Source organism: Ailuropoda melanoleuca, chromosome 2 (genome assembly GCF_002007445.2).
Source record: "Ailuropoda melanoleuca isolate Jingjing chromosome 2, ASM200744v2, whole genome shotgun sequence".
NCBI lineage: Eukaryota > Metazoa > Chordata > Mammalia > Carnivora > Ursidae > Ailuropoda > Ailuropoda melanoleuca.
In genome coordinates this window covers 27,890,326-27,903,563 of record NC_048219.1, presented here as the reverse complement: position 1 = coordinate 27,903,563, position 13,238 = coordinate 27,890,326, and the positions used below count along the sequence as shown (strand labels likewise).

Below are 13,238 nucleotides of genomic sequence, written 5' to 3'. Positions count from 1 at the left end.
TCTCTGTCGAATAAATAAATAAAATCTTTAAAAAAAAAAAAAATTACAAAACCAGACTTAATTAACTCCCTTACGGAAGTACAGGGCCCTACCAAAAACATCAAACCTGAATCTGATCAAGCCTCTACAGCTAACTTCCAATTTAGAGAAATTACAAGGATCAGACGAACAGTCAAAAATCATAGTACTGTCAAACAATGGCAAAATCCAGACTGGAAACACTCCACGTAACAAACCACAATGGTTTCTTTGAAAAAAATAACTGGAAAATCCCCAAACACATGGAAATTAAACAACACACTTCTAAATAAACATATGGATCAAGGAAGAAACCTCAAATTTTAAATTTTTTTTAAAAGATATTATTTATTTATTCATTCGACAGAGATAGAGATAGCCAGTGAGAGAGGGAACACAAGCAGGGGGAGTGGGAGAGGAAGAAGCAGGCTCCCAGCGGAAGAGCCTGATGTGGGGCTCGATCCCAGAACGCCGGGATCACGCCCTGAGCCGAAGGCAGATGCTTAACTGCTGTGCCACCCAGGCGCCCCTCAAATTTTAAATTTTGAACTACATGAAGACACAGCTTATCAAAATTTGTGGGATAAAGTGAAAGCAGTGCTTAGAGGGAAAATTATAGTTCTGAATACATACATTGGAAAAGAAAGGTCTAAAATTAATCATCTACGTTTCCAACTTAGGAAACCAGAAAAAGAACAAACTAATTCCAAAGTAAGCAGAAGAAAAGGAATAATAATCAGAACAGAAATCAATGAAATCGAAAATGTGAAATCAATAGAAAAAAAAAAATCAACAAAACCAAAAGCTGGTTCTTTGAAAAGATCTATAATATCAGGATAACTGGGGCACCTGGGTGGCTCAGTAGGTCAAGCATCTGCCTTCGGCTCAGGTCATGATCCCAGGGTCCTGGGATGGAGCCCTGCATCAGGCTCCCTACTCAGTGGGGAGCCTGCTTCTCCCTCTCCCACTCCCTCTCCCCCCTGCTTCTGTGTGCGCTGTCAAAGAAATAAAAATTTAAAAAAATAATAATAATCAGACCAGCTAAAGAAAAGTTAGCCTCTAGCCAGGCTAACTGAAGAAAAAAGAGAGGAGACAAATTACTAGCATCAAAAACGAAAGAGCAGACATCACTCTAGATCCCATGACTATTAAAAGGCTAAGAAAAGGAAAAAAAAAAAAGAAAGAAAGAAAAGAATACTATGAACAACTAACTCCATGCCCACAAATATGATAACCTAAATGAAATGGACCAATTCCCTGAAAGACATAATCTGCCAAAACTCACACAAGAAGAAACAGATTATCTGGATAGGCTTATCTATTAAAGAAACTGAATCAATAATTAATAACCTTCCAAACAGAAAGCACCAGGTCTGGATGAGTTCACTGGTGAATTCTACCAAACACTGAAGGAAGAAATTATATCAGTCCTCCACAATTTCTTTCAGAGGACATACTTTCTAACTCATTCTTTGAGGCCAGCAATACCCTAAACAGCAAAACCAAACAGATACTACAAAAGAAAATACTGACAAATAAATCTCATGAACACAGATGCAAAAATCCTCAACAAAATACCAGCAAACCAAATCCAACAATGTATAAAAAGAATTCCACACCACAACCAAATGAATTTATCCCAGTTATGGGAAGGCTGGTTCAACATTCAAAAATCAATTAATGTAATCCAACGTATCACCAGACTGAAAAAAGAACAATTACATGATTAGATCAATAGAAGCAAAAAAAAAAGGCATCTGACAAAATCCAACACTCATTCCTAATAACAACTCTATTCAATAAACTACAGGAACTTCCTCAATTTGAAAAGCCTACCTACAAAAAATCTACAACTAACAAACTTAGGGGTGAGAAAGTCAAAACTTTCTCACTAAGATCAGGTACGAGGCAAGGATATCCCCTCACTACTCCTTTCTATAAATACCATACCATTACATCAGCACCCCAAAACAATGAAATACTTAAGTATAAATCTAGTAAAATATGTACAAGATCTATATGGGGAAAATTAGAAAACTCCACTAAATGAAATAAACAAAAAAATAAATGGAGAGATATTCCATGTTCACAAATAAGAAGACTCAATATCATCAAGATACCAGTTTTTCCCATTATTCAGCCATAAAAAAGAATGAAATCTTACCATTTGCAACAACATGGATGGAGCTACAGAGTATAATGCTCAGTGAAATAAGTCAGTCAGAGACAGACACATATTGTATGAGTTCATTCATATGGAATTTAAGAAACAAAAAACAATGAGGAGAGGGGGAAAAGGGAGAGAGACAAACCAGGAAACAGATTCTATTGAGAACAAACTGATGGTTATGGGGGTGGGGGTGTGTGTGAAATAGGTGATGGGGATTAAGGAACACACTGGGTGATGTATGTAACTGGTGAATCACTAAACTGTACACCTGAAACTAATATAACACTATACATTAACTACGTTGGAATTAAAATTTAAAGAAAAAGTTCTCAGTTTTTCCCAACTTGATCTACAGATGCAATGCCAACCCTAAGAAAAATCCCAGCAGGTTATTTTTTGAATATCTTATTTGTGAAATAAGCTGACTCTAAAGTTTAAATGGAAGGCAAAAGACCCAGAAGAGCCAACATAGTACTGAGAGAGAAGAACGAACTTGGAAAGCTGACACTACTTAACTTCAAGACTTACTATAAAAGCTACAATAATCAAGACAGTGTGGTACTGGTGAAAGAATAGAGAAAAAGATGAATGGAACAGAAGAGAGAGCCCAGAAATAGACCCACATATATATTGTCAACTGATCTTTGACAAAGGAACAAAGGCAATTCGATAGCTCAAATACAGTATCTTCAACGAATGATGTTGGAACAAATGGACATCCACATGAAAAAACAAAAACAAAAAAAACCACATATCTAGACACAGACCTAACACCATTTACAAAAATTAAAATAGATCATGCACCTAAATGTAAAACACAAAATTATAAAACTCCTAGAAGATAACACAGGAGAAAACCAATGGGTATAGTTATGGCTTTTCAGATACAAAAAGACCCAATTCATGAAAGAAATAATTGAGGGGCACCTAGCTGGCTCGGTTAGAAGACCATATGACTCTCGATCTCAGGGTCATGGGTCAGAGCCCCATGGAGAGTTAGAGATTACTTAAATATATAAAATTTTAAAAAATAATAATTGATATAAGCTGGACTTCATTAAAATTAAAATCTTGGAGTGCCTGGGTGGCTCAGTTGGCTGGGTGTCCAACTCTTGGTTTGAGCTCAGGTTGTGATCTCGCAGTCATGGGACCGAGCCCCATGACAGGCTCTGTGCTCAGTGCAGAGTCCACCTCACGTTCTCTCTCCCTCTACCTCTCATTCACACTCTATCAAATAAATAAATAACAACATTTTTAAAAAAATTAAAATCTTATGCCCCGTGAAAGAGTATATCAAGAGAATTAAAAGACAAGCCAGACTGGGAGAAAATCATTATAAAAGACATATCTGGTAAATAACTTATCCAAAATATACAAAGAACTCATAACAATAAGAAAACAAATGAAAACAAACATACCAAATTAAAAACGGGCCAGAGGGGCGCCTGGGTGGCTCAGTCGTTAAGCGTCTGCCTTTGGCCCAGGGCGTGATCCCAGGGTCCTGGGATCAAGCCCCTCACCGGGCTCCCTGCTCCGCCGGGAGCCTGCTTCTTCCTCTCCCACTCCCCTGCTTGTGTTCCCTCCCTTGCTGGCTGTGTCCTTCTCTGTCAAATAAATAAATAAATGAAATCTTAAAAAAAAAAAAAAAAAACCAACCAAACAAACAAAAAAAGGGCCAGAGACCTAAACAAACACCTCACCAAAGACAATATACAGATGGCAAATAATCATACAGAAAGACGCTCCACATCATATGTCATGAGGGAAATGCAAATTAAGACAACAACCAGACACTACTGTTCACCTGTACCCCTATCAGAATAGCCCAAATTCAAAACACTGGTAACACCCAAAGCTGGGCAGGATGTGAAGCAACAGGAACTCTCACATTGCTGGTGGGAATGTAGAATGGTACAAAAGCCATTCTGGAAGACAGTTTGTCAGTTTTTTACAAAACTAAACATATTCTTACCATATGACCTAGCAATCATATTCCTAAAGGAAGTGAAAACATGCCCACACAAAAACCTGCACAGGGACATTTATGGCAGCTTTGTTTGTAATTGCCAAAACTTGGAAGCAAGACATCCTTCAGTAGGTAAAGGAATAAACTGTGGCACATCCAGACAATGGACTATTATTCAGCCCTAAAAAGACATGAGCTAGGGGCGCCTGGGTGGCTCAGTCAGTTAAGTGGCCAACTTTTAATTTCAGCTCAGGGTCATGAGACCCAGCCTTGAGTCAGGCACCATGCTAAGCAGGGAGTCTGCTTGAGATCCTCTCCCTCTCCCCTCCCCCTGCTTGTGTGCTCGCTCTCTCTAAAATAAATAAATAAATCTTTAAAAAAAAAGAAAAAAGAAAAAAGACATGAGATATTAAACTATAAAAGACATGGCAAAGCACATATTACTGAGTGAAAGAAGCCAATCTGAAAAGGCTACATACTGTATGATTTCAAACATTCAAAACTAGGGGAGAGTATAAAGATAAGTGACTGCCAAGAATGGGAGGAAGATATGAATATGCAGAGGACAGAGAACTTTTTGGGTAGTGAAAATATTCTGATATAGTGATGAATATGTCATTATACTTTCATCCAAACACATAGAATACACAACACCAAGAGTGAACCCTAAGGCAAAACATGGACTCTGGGTGATTATGGTGTGTCAAATGTAGGGTCACCCTTGGTTAAAAAATAAAAGTAGTACCATTCTGATGAGTGATATTGACAACAGGAGAGGCTATGCATATGTGGGGACAGAATTAACAAGAAATCTCTGTACCTCCTTCTCAATTTGATTGTAAACCTAAACTACTCTAAAAAATACATTCTTAAAAAATACACATACAAAGATAGAGAAACATATACATACAGCATACATATTGCAAAATAATACAAGAGATACATGGAAAGCCTGTAGATTAAAAGAGGCCTAAAAACCCCATAACCATCACAATATATGGACCTCACCTGGATACTAATTAAAACAAAGGTTTTTAAAAGTTGTAAGAGGGGGGCACCTGGGTGGCTGAATTGGTTAGCAGCCGACTCTTAATTTCAGCTCAAGTCATGATCTCTGGGTCCTGGTTCGAGCCCGATGGGCTCCACACTCAGCGGGGAGCCTGCTTCAGGACTCTCTCTCTCTCCCTCTCTAAAATAAATTAAAGGGCACCTGGGCAGCTCAGGTCATGTGGGTTCCAGCCCCACCTCGGGCACTCCGCTCAGGGGAGAATCTGGTTCAGGAGAAGCAGCCCCCACCTCCCCACACCAGCTTTTGCACATGCGTGCTCTCTGTCTCAAATAAATAAAATCTTTAAAAAACAAAAAAACAAAGTAAAAAATAAAATCTTTAAAAAAAGTTGTAAGACAGTCAAAATGAACACTCACTATATTTGATAATATTAAAAATATTAGAATTTTAAGTGTGAAATGAAAATTAGTGTTATATATACACATATGTGTACACATATGTATACACACACATACACCCAAGTCCCCACCCACCAACTACATTTACAGTTGAAATGACAGAATATCTAGGATTTACTTCAAAATAGATGGGGGCAGGACAAGGGTGGGTAAAGGTATAGATGATACAAGATGGGCCAAGAGCTGATAATTGTCTAAGTTGAATATACTGAGGTTTAGTTTCTCTAGTATTGTACATTTCAAAATATTTACATAATAGTTTTTAAAAAATCAAATCTACAGATTAGAAGATATAAAATTTATCTTCTTTTCTTACTAAACTATATGCCTTCACTCTGAAGAATATATGGTGCTCCGAGGGTAAAAGACACAGGATAGAATGCATTTTCTTTTGCTTAAATTTTTGTGAATTTATTTAACTGGTGATATATAGCATCTTTATATTAAAACTAAATATGAGGGGTGCCCGGCTGGCTCAGTCAGAACATGTGACTCCTGATCTCAGGGTAACAAGTTTAAGCCCCATGCTGCGCATGGAGCCTACTTTAAAAACTAGAATAAAATAAATAAATAAAATTGAATACTTCGAATCTGGGGGGAGGCAGGGACAGAATACAAAGCAGCACTTTCAGGGACTCCTTAAGAGGAACAGATCTCAGGGTTTATTTTCATAGCTTTAGCTCCTAGCACAGTGTCTGCTGAGTAGTAGGGACTTGATAAATTAAGAAGTAAAAACCTATAAGCACATGGTTATTTGTAAGAAATTTGCCACAAGTCTCTTGAAAAGGTTATCAAATAGTGATCTAGTAAAATTCTAGCCAAATAAGTCAACACATTAAGTGAACACATTAAAGCACAGATAACATGGTAGTTAAAAAACAAAACAAAAAAAACCACTCTGGATCCAGAGTGCCTTGGTTCAAATCCTGACTGCCACTTCTGAGCTACACCACCTTGAACCAAAAGTTACTTAATCTCTCTGATCCTCAGTTTCTTCATCTATAAAAAGAGATAACAGAGGGGAAAAAAATGAGATTAACAATATATACAAAAAGTTCTTACTACAGTGTCTGCCAAAGTGTTAGCCATTATAACTTTAATGGCTTTATTATTATATAAACTTAACAACATACGGCTGATATACCGCTTATCTCTCTTGGGAAAAACTGATGGGGGAAGGGTTGTTCCTAATTAAACCACAGAATGCAAGTTCCCAATCTTCAGCCTCGTGGGAATTATCTTATGGATTCTTGTAGGAACTGTACCCTCGTGAAGTTATCTTATGGATTCTTGAACACCAAAGGTATTCTTTGTCTCCCATAAATAAACTGAATAACTCAATGAACACTGACTTTACAAACTGGGTATCTCCAACCTCAACTTGGAAAAATAAATCTTTTTATTTCCTTCTCTTTATCACCTCACCTGCCCTCAGCCTGCAGATAACCTAGAATCTTTCAGAATGACACTCCTCCCTACCAACATCAAACACGGCTCTGATCCCACCCTCACCATTTTCCTCGTAGTTATCCGGCATTTCTTCCTTCTGAGGCAAACCCTACACACCTAGGCTCATAATTTTCGTCCTTCAGTCACCACCAGGACTTTGTGTCATCAATTTTCAGCTCTTCAAATTTTTAATGTTTCCCTCTTCATTGGCTTTTTCCTTATTGCATACAAGAGGTCCATGCTATCCCTTCCCCACCTGCACCCTCATAAAAAATTATCCACTACCTTTTTTCTTTCTTCCCTGTTAAATTTCTTAAGAGTACAGGTGTACTCTTATTTAGCAGGAATAACAAAAGGATTCAAAACTATCAATGTAGGCCAAAGATACAACAAGAGAACAGAAGATTAGAACAACATTATAAACAACTAGATCTCAGGAGTGCCTGGGTGGCTCAGTTGGTGAAGTGCCTGACTTCAGCTCAGATCATGATCTTGGGTCCTAGGATGGAGTCCTGCATCTGGCTCCATGCTCAGTGGGGAGTCTGCTTCAGCTTCTTCCTCTCTCTCTCTCCCCCTGGCTTATGCTGTCCCTTTCTTCCTCTCAAATAAATAAAATCTTTTTAAAAACAAACAAACAAACAACTAGATCTCACAGAAATCTTCAGGGGTGCCTGGGTGGCTCAGTTGGTTAAGTATCTGACTTCAGCTCAGGTCGTGATCCCAGAGCGCTGGGATCAAACCCCGCATGGAGCCCTGCATGGAGCCCCACATAGCTCCTTGCTCAATGGGGAGCCTGCTTCTCCCTCTGCCTGCCGCTCCCCCTGCTTGTGCACATGCTCTCTCTCTCTCTCTCACTAGCTCTCTCCCTCTGTCAAATAAATAAAATCTTAAAAGGAAAAAAAAAAAAAAACTCTTCAGAATACCTGGCCATGTAACAGCAAAATATACATTCTTCTTAAGACCACACGGCATATAGACCATATATTAAGCCACAAAATAAATCCCAATACACTTAAATGAACTGAAATAAAACACAGTATGTTCTCCAACCACAATGAAATGAAATTAAAAATTGATAACAAAGAAATCTGGGGAAATCACAAGTATGTGAAAATTAAACAATGCACTCCTAAAAACCCAATGGGTCAAGGAAGAAATCAAAAGGAAGAAAGAAATCAAAAATAATTTGAGATGAATGCAGAATGAAGACAACACACAAAAACTTAAGAGACACAGCTAAAGCAGTGCTTGAGGAAAATCTGTCATTCTAATCACATTATATTAAAAAAAGATCTCAGGGGCGCCTGGGTGGCACAGCGGTTAAGTGTCTGCCTTCAGCTCAGGGCGTGATCCCGGCGTTATGGCATCGAGCCCCACATCAGGCTCCTCCACTATGAGCCTGCTTCTTCCTCTCCCGCTCCCCCTGCTTGTGTTCCCTCTCTCGCTGGCTGTCTCTATCTCTGTTGAATAAATAAATAAAATCTTTTTAAAAAAATAAATAAATAAAAAATAAAAATAATAAANTAATAAAAAAGATCTCAAATCAATAACCTCAACTTCTTCCTTAATACACAGGAGAAAAGAAAAAACAAACTAAACAAAATAGCAGGAGGAAGAAAATAATGAAGATTAGAGTGGAAATTAATGAAATAGAGAATGGAAAAGACAATAAAGAAAAAAAGAACAATGAAATCAAAAGCTGGTTCTCTGAAAAGTTCAGCAAAATTGATAAACCTTTAGCTTGACCAAGAAAAAAAGAAAGGACTCAAATTACTAGAATGATAAATGAGAAGGGATAGAACTTACATTGTAGAAATAAAATATAAAGGAATACTAAGAACAACTGTATGCCTATTAATTAAATAATTTAAATTAAATGGACAAGTTCAAAGAATATCACAAATTACCAAAACTACTCAAGAAGAAATAGATCATGCGGGCACCTGGCTGGCTCAGTAAGTAGAGCGTGCGACTCCTGACCCCAGGCTTCTAAGTTCAAGTCCCACGCTGGGTGTAGCAATTACTTAAAAATAAAATCTTGGGGTACACCTGGGTGGCTCAGTTGGTTAACCATCTGATTCTTGCTTTCAGCTCAGGTCATGATCTCGGGGGTCATGAGATCAAGCCCCAAGGTCATCTCCTCACTCAGCTGGGAGTCGGCTTCTCTCCCTCTCCCTCTGCCCCTCCCCCACAAATAATAAATAAATCTGGAAACCAAACTAAACTACAACAAAATCTTAAAAAAAAAAANTAAACTACAACAAAATCTTAAAAAAAAAAAAAAAAAAAAAAACCAGGGGCACCTGGGTGGCTCAGTCACTTAAGCATCTGCCTTCAGCTCAGGTCATGATCCCAGGGTCCTGGGATCAAGTCCCACATTGGGCTCCTTCCTCAGTAGGGAGCCTGCTTCTCCCTCTGCCTGCCGCTCCCCCTGCTTGTGCTAGTGTGCTCCCTCTCTCTCTGACAAATAAATAAAAATAAAATATATTTTTTTAAAAGCGGGGTTCTCTCCCTCTGCCCCTCCCCCTGCTCACAGGTGCTCGCTCTCCCTCCCTCTCTCTCAAATAAATAAATCATTTTAAAGAAATTTTTTGAAGATTTTTATTTATTTATTCGGTGGGGGGCGGAGAGAGGAGGGGCAGTGGGAGGAGAGAGAAACCCAAGCAGACCACACTGAGCACGGAGCCCGACATGGGACTTGATCTCACAACCCTGAGATCATGACCTGAGCTGAAATAAAGAGTCAGTACACCTAGGCATCCAATAAATAAAATCTTAAAACAAAACCAAAAAACTCCCCACACAGGTAGTACCTGGCTGGCTCATTTGGTACAGCATGCAACTCTTGATCTCGAGGTTATGAGTTCAGGCCCCACACTGGGCCTAGAAATTACTTTAAAAACAAAAACAAAAACCTACCCACATAAACAGGCACAAGGGCTTCACTGGTGAATTCTACCAAACATTTAAAGAATATATAACAATTCTTCACAAACTCTTCCAAAAAACAGAAGAGGGAACACCTCCCAACTCAGTATTATCCTGATGTCAAACCCAGATAAAGACATCACAAAAGCAGAATATAACAGAACAATATAATAAAATAAAGGACATATAAAATAATAATAATATAAAATAAAGGACAAATCTCAAAAAAAAAAAAAGAAAAGAAAAGAAAAAACACACACAAAAAAACCCTCATCAAAATAGCAGCAAACCATCTAGCAACATACAAAAGAATTACACACCATGACCAGGTGGGATTTATTCCAGGAAAGCAAGACTGTATTAATATCCAAAAAGGAATTAACATAATAAATTATATTAAAAGAATAAAAGACAAAACCCACATAAGCATTCTGACATAGGAAGAAAAAGCCAACACTTTTCCTGATGAAAATGTCCAACAACTAAAAGAGAAGGAAACTTCCTCAGCCTGTTAAGGGCAGCTACTAAAACCCCAGAACTATCATACTTAATAGTGAAAGACTAGATTCCTTCCCCCAAGATCAGAAAAAGATAAGCATGTCCATTTCAATACTTCAATGTTCAATACTATAACATTATGTTGAAGGCTCTAGCTAGAAGGCTCTAGCACCCCACAGCTGGATTCTTTGTAGAAACTGACCAACTGAGAGGGGCACCTAGATGGTTAAGCAGATGTCTTCGGCTCAAGTCATGATCCCAGGGTCCTGGGATCAAGCCCTGTGTCGGACTCCCTGTTCGGTGGGGAGCCTGCTTCTCTCTCTCTTTGCCACTTCCCCTGCTCATGCTCTCTCATGTGCACTCTCTCTCAAATAAATAAGTAAATTCTTAAAAAAAAAAAAAAAAGAAAAGAAAAGAAAAGAAAGAAAAGAAATTGACCAACTGGTTCTAAAATTCATATGGAAACAGAAAGGATCCAGAATAGCTAAGACAATCCAAAAAAGAACAAAGTTGCAAGACTCACACTTTCCAATTTCAAAATTTACTACAAAGCAACAGTAATCAAGACAGAGTCATACAGACATAAGGAGAGACATATTGTTCTATGGAATGGAACTGAGAGTAAGAAATAAACCGTGCCTCTGTGGTCATCCAATATATTTTTTTTAAGATTTTATTTTTACGTAATCTCCATACACAATGTGGGTCTTGAACTCGCAACCAAGATCAAGAGTCTCATGTTCTTGTGACTGAGCTACCCAGGCACCCCACTGGCACCTTTTTAAAAACCTGGATGACCAGGGGTACCTGGCTGACTCAGTCCCTACAGCATGCAACTCTTGATCTCAGGGCTGTGAGTTCAAGCCCCATGTTGAGTGTGGAGCCTACTTAAAAAAATTTTTTAAATAAAAAAAGGAAAAATAAATAAAAATTAAAAAATTAAAAGGGTGCCAAAACCATTCAATAGTCAAAGAATAGACTTTTCAACAAATAGTGATGGGACAACCTTCAGGAACATGTTAAAAATGAAGCTGGACTTTTACACCTCATGCCATATAAAAAAATAAACTCAAAATGGACCAAAAACCTTAGAGTGTAAGGGTGAAGAAACCAACACTCTTAGAAGAAAATACAGGTGTAAATACTTAGGACCTTGGATTTGGCAATGGATTTTTATTTATTTTTTTTAAGATTTTATTTATTTATTTGACAGAGACAGCCAGCGAGAGAGGGAACACAAGCAGGGGGAATGGGAGAGGAAGAAGCAGGCTCACAGCAGAAGAGCCTGATGTGGGGCTCGATCCCACAACGCTGGGATCACGCCCTGAGCCAAAGGCAGACGCTTAACCGCTGTGCCACCCAGGCGCCCCTGGCAATGGATTTTTAGATAGGATACCAAAAGCATAAGTCATAAAAAAAAAAAACTCAATAACTGGGCTTCAATCAGAGTCGAAGGACGCTATCAGCAAAGTGAAAAGAGAATTCATAGAATGGAAGAAAATAACTGCAAGCCAGTAACTGATCAGGGACTCGTACCTAGAATATTTAAAGAAAACAGACATGCAGACATAATGTATAGCATAGGGAATATAGTCAGAAATAGTGTAAAAGCTTTGTATGGTGACAGATGGTAGCTAGATTTACCACGCTGATCATTTTGTAACATATGCAATGAATCACTGTGTTGTACACCTAATGATGTCAAGTATACTTCAATTAAAAAAAAACAAAACCTCTTGGGGTGCCTGAGTGCCTCAGTTGGTTAAGCAACCGACTCCTGATTTTGGTTCAGGTCATGATCATGGAGTCATGGGATGGATCCCCATGATGGGCTCCACACCCAGCATGGAATCTGCTTGAGATTCTCTCTCTTCCTCTGCCCCTCCCCCCACTCACATTCTAAATAAATTTTAAAAATCTTANTAAATAAATTTTTAAAATCTTAAAAAAAAAAAAGCCCCTCTTACAACTCAATAATAGAGGACAACCTAATTAAGAAATGGGAAGGATATGAATAGACATTTCTCTAAAGAAGATATACAAATGGCCAAAAGCACATAAAAATATGCTCAACATGATTACTCATTAGGGAAATGCAAATGAAAACCACAATAAATACTTCACAACCATCATGATGGCTATAATCAAAAAGTCAAACAGCAACTTTTGGTGAGGTTGTGGAGAAATTAGAACTCTTGCATGCTGCTGAAGGAACATAAAATGGTGCAGCCACTTTGGGAAACAATTTGGAAACTCCTCAAAAAGTTAAACACAGAGTTGCTGTTTGACCCAGCAATTCTACTCCCAGGTATACATCCAAGAGAAATGGAAACGTATGTCCGTACAGAAATTTGTACACCAATGTTTATAAGCAGCATTATTCATAATAGCCAGAAAGTAGAAACAACTAAATGTCCATCAGTTGATAAATGAATAAAATGTGGTACAGTCACAAAATGGAATATTACACAGCCTTAGGATGAAGTAGTGACTCATGCTACAACATGGATGAACCTTGACAATAGTATGCTGAGTAAAAAAAGCCAGACATAATATGGTCACATATTGCATGATTTGATTTGTATTAAATGTTTAGAAAAGACAAACTCATAGAGACAGAAAGTAGATGAGTAGTTGTTTAGGGTTGGGGGGACAAGTTAGCAGTTTCTTTTTAAGATGATGAAAATGTTCTAAAATTGATTGTGATGATGGCTGCCCAAATCTGTGATTTAAAAAAAAAAA

General features: G+C 38.1%; 1 protein-coding gene across 8 annotated transcripts in view; it reads right to left on the bottom strand.

The window, feature by feature from the left end:
• ZYG11A (zyg-11 family member A, cell cycle regulator) overlaps positions 1–13,238 on the bottom strand; it is a 100,292-nt gene that overhangs the window by 66,339 nt on the left and 20,715 nt on the right. The window contains exon 1 of one of the 8 annotated variants that reach the window (XM_034652809.1): positions 3,607–3,646. The exons of the other annotated variants lie outside the window; for them this stretch is intronic. The gene's annotated coding sequence lies outside the window, so the exon portion shown is untranslated. Of the gene's footprint in view, positions 1–3,606; positions 3,647–13,238 lie in introns of those variants that run through there. 8 annotated transcript variants of the gene reach the window in all.